The sequence below is a fragment of the Oncorhynchus nerka genome, unplaced genomic scaffold (assembly GCF_034236695.1).
Source record: "Oncorhynchus nerka isolate Pitt River unplaced genomic scaffold, Oner_Uvic_2.0 unplaced_scaffold_1153, whole genome shotgun sequence".
Classification (NCBI taxonomy): Eukaryota; Metazoa; Chordata; class Actinopteri; order Salmoniformes; family Salmonidae; genus Oncorhynchus; species Oncorhynchus nerka.
In genome coordinates, this window is record NW_027040178.1 from 30,001 (window position 1) to 38,464 (window position 8,464).

The following is an 8,464-nucleotide window of genomic DNA, read 5'->3' on the forward strand; positions in this document are numbered from 1 at the left end:
CGGGACTATTCAGAATGTCAAGCCTATTGAAGATCCTCGTGGAGAGGGGGGCTCCTCTAGGGAGGTGGATACTGCAAGAGATGACTCTCGCAAACGTAAAGAGTCTGAAGAAGAGCTGATGGAGGAAGAGAGGGAGAACATACAATCTCTGCGGAGGGATAGTAAAAAGAACATGATAATCAAGAGGAAAAAGAAGATAAAAGATCAATCATGATGGACTCGATTCATCCCCTCTTTATAGTCATAATGTTGAGAGTTGTATCTATTAACACCAATGGACTTCGTAGCAAAGAAAAGCTATAGCTGGTGTTGGAAGCCTTCTCTGCGGATATATTATGTCTTCAGGAGACCCATTGGACTGAGCCGTATATGGAGAATGTAAGGCAGAGATGGAATGGACTAATGTACGTGAGTAATGGTACTGTGCGGGCATGTGGGGTAGCTATTTTGGTAAAACATGATGTTGTGTCTAATTTAAATTTGTTATGTGCTGACACTGTGGGTCGAATGGTGGGAGTGGGTTTCACTTATCAAGATGTGGAGTACTCGTTGTACAATGTCTATGCTCCTAATAATGAAATTGAGAGGAGGGTTATGTTTATGTCCATGGGAGGATTATGTGGGAAGAACTGTTTGCTTGTTGGGGATTTTAATGTATGGATGGATAGGCTAGATGCCTCAAGTAGCGCACATTTTAGCTCTGACTCATCTCGGGGAGCGCTATTAAGGCTAATGCGGGATGAGGATTGGGTGGATATATGGAGGGAGAGGAATCCAGATAAGCGGGTGTTCTCTCGAAGACAAGTGGTGAGGGGTGAGCTCAAGCAGTCACGTATAGATTTGTGTCTCGCTCATAGAGAGGTTGCGCACTTGGTTGTGGGGGTAAAGTATTCACACACATTTTTTTAGTGACCATGATGCTCTGCTTTTCAGGCTGGGTGCATCAGGGGAGGGGAGGGGGGGTGGTTTGTGGTGTCTTAATGCCAGTATGTTGAAGGATGAGGAGTTTAGGGCTGCAGTGAAAGAGTGTGTGAATGACGCCGTGTCAGATCCTCTATTTGAGTCTGATGTGAGTGTGTGGTGGGAAGGATTAAAAGGGGAGTTCAAGCGGCTGGCAATATCTAGTGCAAGAAGGGCAAATGTGATAAGGAGGAGGGAGGAGGGGATTCTTAAATCTCGCCTGTTATTGGAGTTAGAAAGGGTAGAAAACTGCCCAGGCTATGATGTGACAGAGTACCTGAGGGTGAGGGAGGAGTTGAGGGTCGTAGAGAGGCACAGGTGTATGGGGGCAGTGGTGAGGAGTAGAGCACAGTATGTGGTGGAGGGGAGAGAAATACTGCTTTTTTCCTGGGGTTAGAAAGGAGGAAGCAGGAAAATAGTTTTCTAACTGAGCTGTTAAATGAGAGGGGGGAGAGGGTGACAGATCTGGAAGGAATTTTGAATACAGTGCATTCTTTTTATAAGGGATTATTTACGTCGGGTGGGGTAGATGAAGTGTGTATGAGAAGAGTGCTAGAAGCAGTGGAGGCTAGGGTGTCGACTGAGGATGTAGAGATGTGTGATGCTGATTTTACATTGGCAGAGGTTAAAGCAGCCATATTGGGCCTGAACTTGAATAAGAGCCCGGGTTCAGATGGTCTTACTGCAGAGTTTTACCGTGAGTTTAGTGACATACTGGCCCCACTAATGCTGCGTGTGTATGTGTGTATGGAGGAAAGAGGGTAGTCCCTGAATCTTTAGCTATGGGTGTGTTGACTGTGTTATACAAAGGGAAGGGGAGCAGACTGAAATTAGAGAACTACAGACCAATAACCCTTTTGAACTCCGACAATAAGGTGCTTGCTAAGATAATGGCTAATAGGTTGAATAAGGTGATGGGAAGCATCATAGCACCTACTCAGGCCTATGGAGTTCCGGGGGCGGGATGTAGTGGACACCCTCTGCACTATCCGGGATGTGGTGAAGCAGATGGGGGAGGTGGGTGGGGCGGTGCTCTGCCTAGATCTGAATAAAGCCTTTGATCGGGTGGAGCATCGGTTCCTGTTAGAGGCCTTGGCAAGATTTGGGTTCGGGCCTCGTCTTAAAGGATGGGTGAAGCTATTGTATGGGTCAGCGTGCAGTGTCGTGAAATGTAATGGTGTGCTAACTGATCCTTTTCCCCTGGGCAGGTCTGTTAGGCAGGGTTGTCCATTGTCTGCACTGCTATACAGCATCTCAGTAGAGCCTTTAGCGGCGTTTGTAAAGCGGAATGGAGGAGTGAATGGAGTGGACCTCCCGGGGGGAGGCGTCAGTGTACTGCATCATTATGCTGACGACACCACCTGTACTTTGCGGGATGGAGAGAGTGTGAATTGTCTGATGAAGTGTTTTGATGTGTATGGGAGAGCTTCTGGGGCTAAGGTGAATGTTGAAAAGTCTCAAATGTTATGTACTGATGATACTGTTATGTCTACATGTAACATTCCTTTTAAGACTGTTAAGGGGCACGTGAGAATTTTGGGTGTGAATATTGGGGTAGATGAGCGGGAGGCGAGGGACTTAACTTGGACAGGGGTGATTAATAAAATAAAGACGACTCTGAATTACTGGAAACAAAGGAAATTAAAATTGAGGGGGAAAGTGGTTGTGGTGAATGCATTGTTAATGTCAAAATGTGTGTATACCTTAGGGGTTATGGACATGCCTGTATGGGTTCTGAAGGGAATTAATAATTTAGTGTCTGATTTCCTGTGGGGTGGGAAGGGGGTGAAGATTGCTCATGATGTAATGATAGCAGATTATGATAGGGGTGGTTTGAGATTAATAGATCTGGAGGTGAAGTTAAAAGCCATGAGGGTGAAGAGAGTACAACGGTTTTTGTATGGGGAGGAGGGTCAGGGGTGGAAGGAGTTTTTCAGGCATTGGTTGCATAAGAGTGGAGGTTGTGGAGATTATGGGTTGTTAATGTGTTTCAAGCCCAGCATGTATGCAGAGGTGCCTGAGTTTTATCAGGAGGTGTTCAGGGCATGGGCGGAGTTCTTACCGCAGGTAAGTTATGAGTGTGACTCTATTGGGGTGATTTTGAATATACCAGTTTTTCTGAACCCAATGCTGAAATCAGAGGGAAATATGCTGGAGAGTAAGGTAATAATGAAGGCGGGTATGATAAGACTGAGGGACTTTAGGTATGAGGTGGTGCCAGGGTTCCTGCCTGAGCAGGCGATCGTAGATACTGTCTGGGGTGTAGATGAGGATGTCAGGAAAGGGATGGTGTTGAGAATGTATGATAGGATAAAGGAGTGTGTTCCAGGGGAGTGGGTGAGGCTGTTGGACAATCATTTGAGTAATGGAGTCTTAGAGACCTTGCCTGAGATGCAGGTGAAATGTGGGGAGAATATGCAAGCCTTATCCTCTACCCAGGTGAGGGCCTTATACTGGGCGCTTATTACCAGGAAGGTCAGGGCGCCTGCATCGGAGAAAGTGTGGAGGCAAGTTTTTCCAGGGATGGAAGTTGAGAGGTTGTGGGAAAACATGGTAGTGAGGCTCAATAGTATTGAATGTACTCATTTTGATTTTATGTTGAGGCACAACCGTGTTTTTACCAAGGTGGTGTTACATCAGGTAGACAGGTCAGTGTCTCGTGTGTGTGATGTATGCACAGATAAAGATGAAAATCTGATGCACATGATGTTTGACTGTGTTGATGTAGCTGGGTTCTATGTGAGGTTGAGGGATATGTTAGAAAGGTACTGGGGAGAAGAGTTAATAGGCGGGGTTGATTGGAGGTGGTTGGTATTGTTTGGAGTGGGTCAGCATGTGAAGGGGGTGAATATTGTATTATTGAATTTTTTGCTGTCACATGCAAGGTATGCAGTATATATAAGGAGGAACTTGGCAAGGTTTGAGGGAAAGAGGGTGACAGTGTGGAAGGTGTTTGAAGGTTTGGTAAGGAAGGATGTAGGATTGATGTATAGGTCTAAGCAGGAGGATTTTGAGAGGGTGTTTATGAAGGATTGTGGATTTATTGCTGTGGGGGAGGATGGTGGTTTGGTGTATGGGTTTTGATGTGTAACATTTTTGGAGATATCAGTACAAATTTGAAAGAATTGTTTTGAGAATGTCTGAGTTTCTACTTGATAAGGAGGTGCTTTGAAACTCTCTATTCTTGTGGAATGTGGTTTTGCAAAGTATTGTATGCAATGGTAGTATAATTTGAGTTTTGGTATTTGAATTTCTCTACTTTTTGATTTGATAGGGGGTGAATTGTTTGCCTGCCAATGTCAAGAATTGTGTTGATTAAAATGGTTTGTGTATATTAAATTTGTATATAATGTAAAATAAGAATTTTTATAATAAAAAAAAAAAAAAAAAAAAGTACGTCTGATCTCGTCTGATCTCAGAAGCTAAGCAGGGTCGGGCCTGGTTAGTACTTGGATGGGAGACCGCCTGGGAATACCAGGTGCTGTAAGCATTTTGTCAACTCTTTGTCCGTTTTTTCCCACAAGGCTGAAATATGTGCCCTCGCTTTGAAATAAGTAAGCAAGGTTAGTTTGTATTTCATCCAACAATCTGTGCTACAAATAATGGCAACTGTATATGCAATTTTTTCCACATTTTGAGTGACACAAAGATTCTTATCTAAATGGTGAAAATGCAACAGCTGTTAATCAGACTCACTTTGACTTTATATAGTGCACCAAGAGATAATTTCTCGCTTACGGTCACACTGTCCTGAGTACGCCTGATCTCGTCTGATCTCAGAAGCTAAGCAGGGTCGGGCCTGGTTAGTACTTGGATGGGAGACCGCCTGGGAATACCAGGTGCTGTAAGCATTTTGTCAACTCTTTGTCCGTTTTTTCCCACAAGGCTGAAATATGTGCCCTCGCTTTGAAATAAGTAAGCAAGGTTAGTTTGTATTTCATCCAACAATCTGTGCTACAAATTATGGCTACAGTATGTGCATTTATTTCCACATTTTGAGTGACACAAAGATTCTTATCTAAATGGTGAAAATGCAACAGCTGTTAATCAGACTCACTTTGACTTTATATAGTGCACCAAGAGTTAGTTTCTCGCTTACGGCCACACTGGCCTGAGTACGCCTGATCTCGTCTGATCTCGGAAGCTAAGCAGGGTCGGGCCTGGTTAGTACTTGGATGGGAGACCGCCTGGGAATACCAGGTGCTGTAAGCATTTTGTCAACTCTTTGTCCGTTTTTTCCCACAAGGCTGAAATATGTGCCCTCGCTTTGAAATAAGTAAGCAAGGTTAGTTTGTATTTCATCCAACAATCTGTGCTACAAATTATGGCTACAGTATGTGCATTTATTTCCACATTTTGAGTGACACAAAGATTCTTATCTAAATGGTGAAAATGCAACAGCTGTTAATCAGACTCACTTTGACTTTATATAGTGCACCAAGAGTTAGTTTCTCGCTTACGGCCACACTGGCCTGAGTACGCCCCTTTTTGGAAGTGAGTGAGCAGCAGGTGTTTGAATTGTTTGGAGAGAAAAATATCGTTTTTGTTTTTTTGTTGTACATAAATTTTAAGTGAGGAAGTTTGTGTTGGTGTAGTTTATTGTAAATAGTTGCGTTTTTATCCCCCAACGGCGTCAGCTGTTTGGGGGATTCTACGTAAAATAACCGGACGGATTCAAATGGCTTCGACATCAAGAATAACAACAACAACGAGAATGGACAACGGAGAAAAAAGAGCGTCGAATGAAGAGTTGAGGAGAAGAAAATATGAGAAAGAACTGACGGTGAACGTGGAAGTTATTGGTGAAGAAAAAATAACGATGGAATTGCTGAGAGGAATAAAAGAAGTATGCGGAACGATTTTGGGATGTAGAACGAAAGACAGAAATAAGTACGAAATAACCATGTCACATGAGAGGGGAAAAGAAAGACTAATAGACGGGCTAAAAATAAAGAGCTGTCAAGTCATGGCGAAGGAACTGGGGAACGATGAACTTGTGGTGTCCTTTTTGAACTTGCCGGCATATATTACGGATGATGAAATATATGAGAAATTACAAGGATGGAAAGTGAATGCGACAACACCAATCAAGAGGAGGATGTGGCCAGGAACGGACATTGTGGATGGGACGAGATTTTGTAAAGTGAAGTTTACGGACAGTGTGCAATCATTGCCTTACTCAACAAAGTTCAATACAGTAGAGGGATTTGAATATTTCCGAGTGATCCACGATAACCAAGTTAAGGTATGTAGACTTTGTATTCAACCGGGACACATACTTAAAGAATGTCCAGAATTTATATGTCATAAATGTGGTGAACAAGGGCATTATTTCAGGGAATGTTCGAACATTGGTGATATGTGTAGAAGGTGTGACAGACCTAAGGGCAGATGTAAATGTAAAAAGGTGAATGATGTCTTATTTCTGCAAACAATAGACCTCATTACTGAAGAAGATGATGAGTGTGGCTACGGAGAGAGGGGAAGAGAGTGATATGGAAAGTGTGTCGCAGGTTATTGCAGAGACAACTATAGATGTGCTTGGAGAGTTTGTAATTCCTTCTGGCAGTACTCGAGACGCAGTCTTGGTCTCTGCTGCTGACAAGGTGGAGCAGCAGCACAGGATTGGTGAATTAGATACACAGGTAGAGATGGTGCAAGGTGCTTCTCAGGTGCCTGAACCTGCTTTAAGCCTGTGTGAAAATAACACCAAAGAGAGGGCTGGGTCCACTGGAGTTGATGGCACGGTTAAAGCGCATTTTACAAAAGGCTTGAATGTTGCTCCTCTCATAAGTCCAAGTCATGAGTCGGACGAAGAAATAGGTAGTGAGATTTTTCAGTTGTTTGCTAGAAATAAGAGATCATTGACGAAAGCTAGGGAGGTGATGGGATCTGGTAAAAAGTCTATTTTGAAATGACGTGTTTTTCTTTGACTATATTTCTACATACATTAACAATGGTTAAAGTTGCACCACTAAATGGGAACAGTCTGAGAAATATGAACAAATTGGAGCAGGTTTTGGTGTCTGTGAAAGCTGACATGTGGTTTTTTCAAGAGACTAATTGGACAGACTCCAAAATGTTGGAGATTAAGAGCAAATGGTCTGAGCTAATATTTTGTAGTCATGGAAGTGAAAAAACATGTGGAGTGGCTATTTTGGTTAAAAATGATGTGGTTCAAAAGATCTAGCTGGTCTGTCAATATATAATAGAGACATTAGATCTACCTGGTCTGTCATAATATAATAGAGACAGTAGATTATAAAATGACAGACCAGCTAGACCTACTGTCTCTTTTGTACTATGACAGACCAGCTAGATCTACTGTCTCTATTATATTATGACAACCCAGCTAGATCTACTGTCTCTATTATATTATGACAGACCAGCTAGATCTACTGTCTCCATTATATTATGACAGACCAGCTAGATCTACTGTCTCCATTATAATATGACAGACCAGCTAGATCTACTAGCTCTATTATATTATGACAGACCAGCTAGATCTACTAGCTCTATTATATTATGACAGACCAGCTAGATCTACTAGCTCTATTATATTATGACAGACCAGCTAGATCTACTTTCTCTATTATTTTCTGACAGACCAGCTAGATCTACTGTCTCTATTGTATTATGACAGACCAGCTAGATCTACTGTCTCTATTGTATTATGACAGACCAGCTAGATCTACTGTCTCTATTGTATAATGACAGACCAGCTAGATCTACTGTGTCTATTATATAATGACAGACCAGCTAGATCTACTGTGTCTATTATATAATGACAGACCAGCTAGATCTACTGTGTCTATTATATTATGACAGACCAGCTAGATCTACTGTGTCTATTATATTATGACAGACCAGCTAGATCTACTGTGTCTATTATATTATGACAGACCAGCTAGATCTACTGTGTCTATTATATTATGACAGACCAGCTAGATCTACTGTGTCTTATATGACAGACCAGCTAGATCTACTGTGTCTTATATGACAGACCAGCTAGATCTACTGTGTCTTATATGACAGACCAGCTAGATCTACTGTGTCTTATATGACAGACCAGCTAGATCTACTGTGTCTATTATATTATGACAGACCAGCTAGATCTACTGTGTCTATTATATTATGACAGACCAGCTAGATCTACTGTGTCTATTATATTATGACAGACCAGCTAGTTCTAGTGTCTCTTTTGTACTATGACAGACCAGCTAGATCTACTGTGTCTATTATATTATGACAGACCAGCTAGATCTACTGTCTCTATTATATTATGACAGACCAGCTAGATCTACTGTCTCTATTATATTATGACAGAACAGGTAGATCTACTGTCTTTATTATATAATGACAGACCAGCTAGATCTACTGTCTTTATTATATAATGACAGACCAGCTAGATCTACTGTGTCTATTATATTATGACAGACCAGCTAGATCTACTGTATCTATTATATTATGACAGACCAGCTAGAGGAATTTATTTTTAGAATTA

General features: G+C 42.0%; 2 non-coding genes across 2 annotated transcripts; both read left to right on the forward strand.

Annotated features, from left to right (window-relative positions):
* The first annotated feature begins 4,692 nt into the window (after positions 1-4,692).
* On the forward strand, positions 4,693-4,811 carry LOC135569902 (5S ribosomal RNA). Its single transcript, XR_010463324.1, has one exon. It is a non-coding gene; the product is annotated as a 5S ribosomal RNA (ribosomal RNA).
* A 242-nt stretch (positions 4,812-5,053) lies between these two features.
* LOC135569936 (5S ribosomal RNA) lies at positions 5,054-5,172 on the forward strand. Its single transcript, XR_010463358.1, has one exon. It is a non-coding gene; the product is annotated as a 5S ribosomal RNA (ribosomal RNA).
* Positions 5,173-8,464: the final 3,292 nt, after the last annotated feature.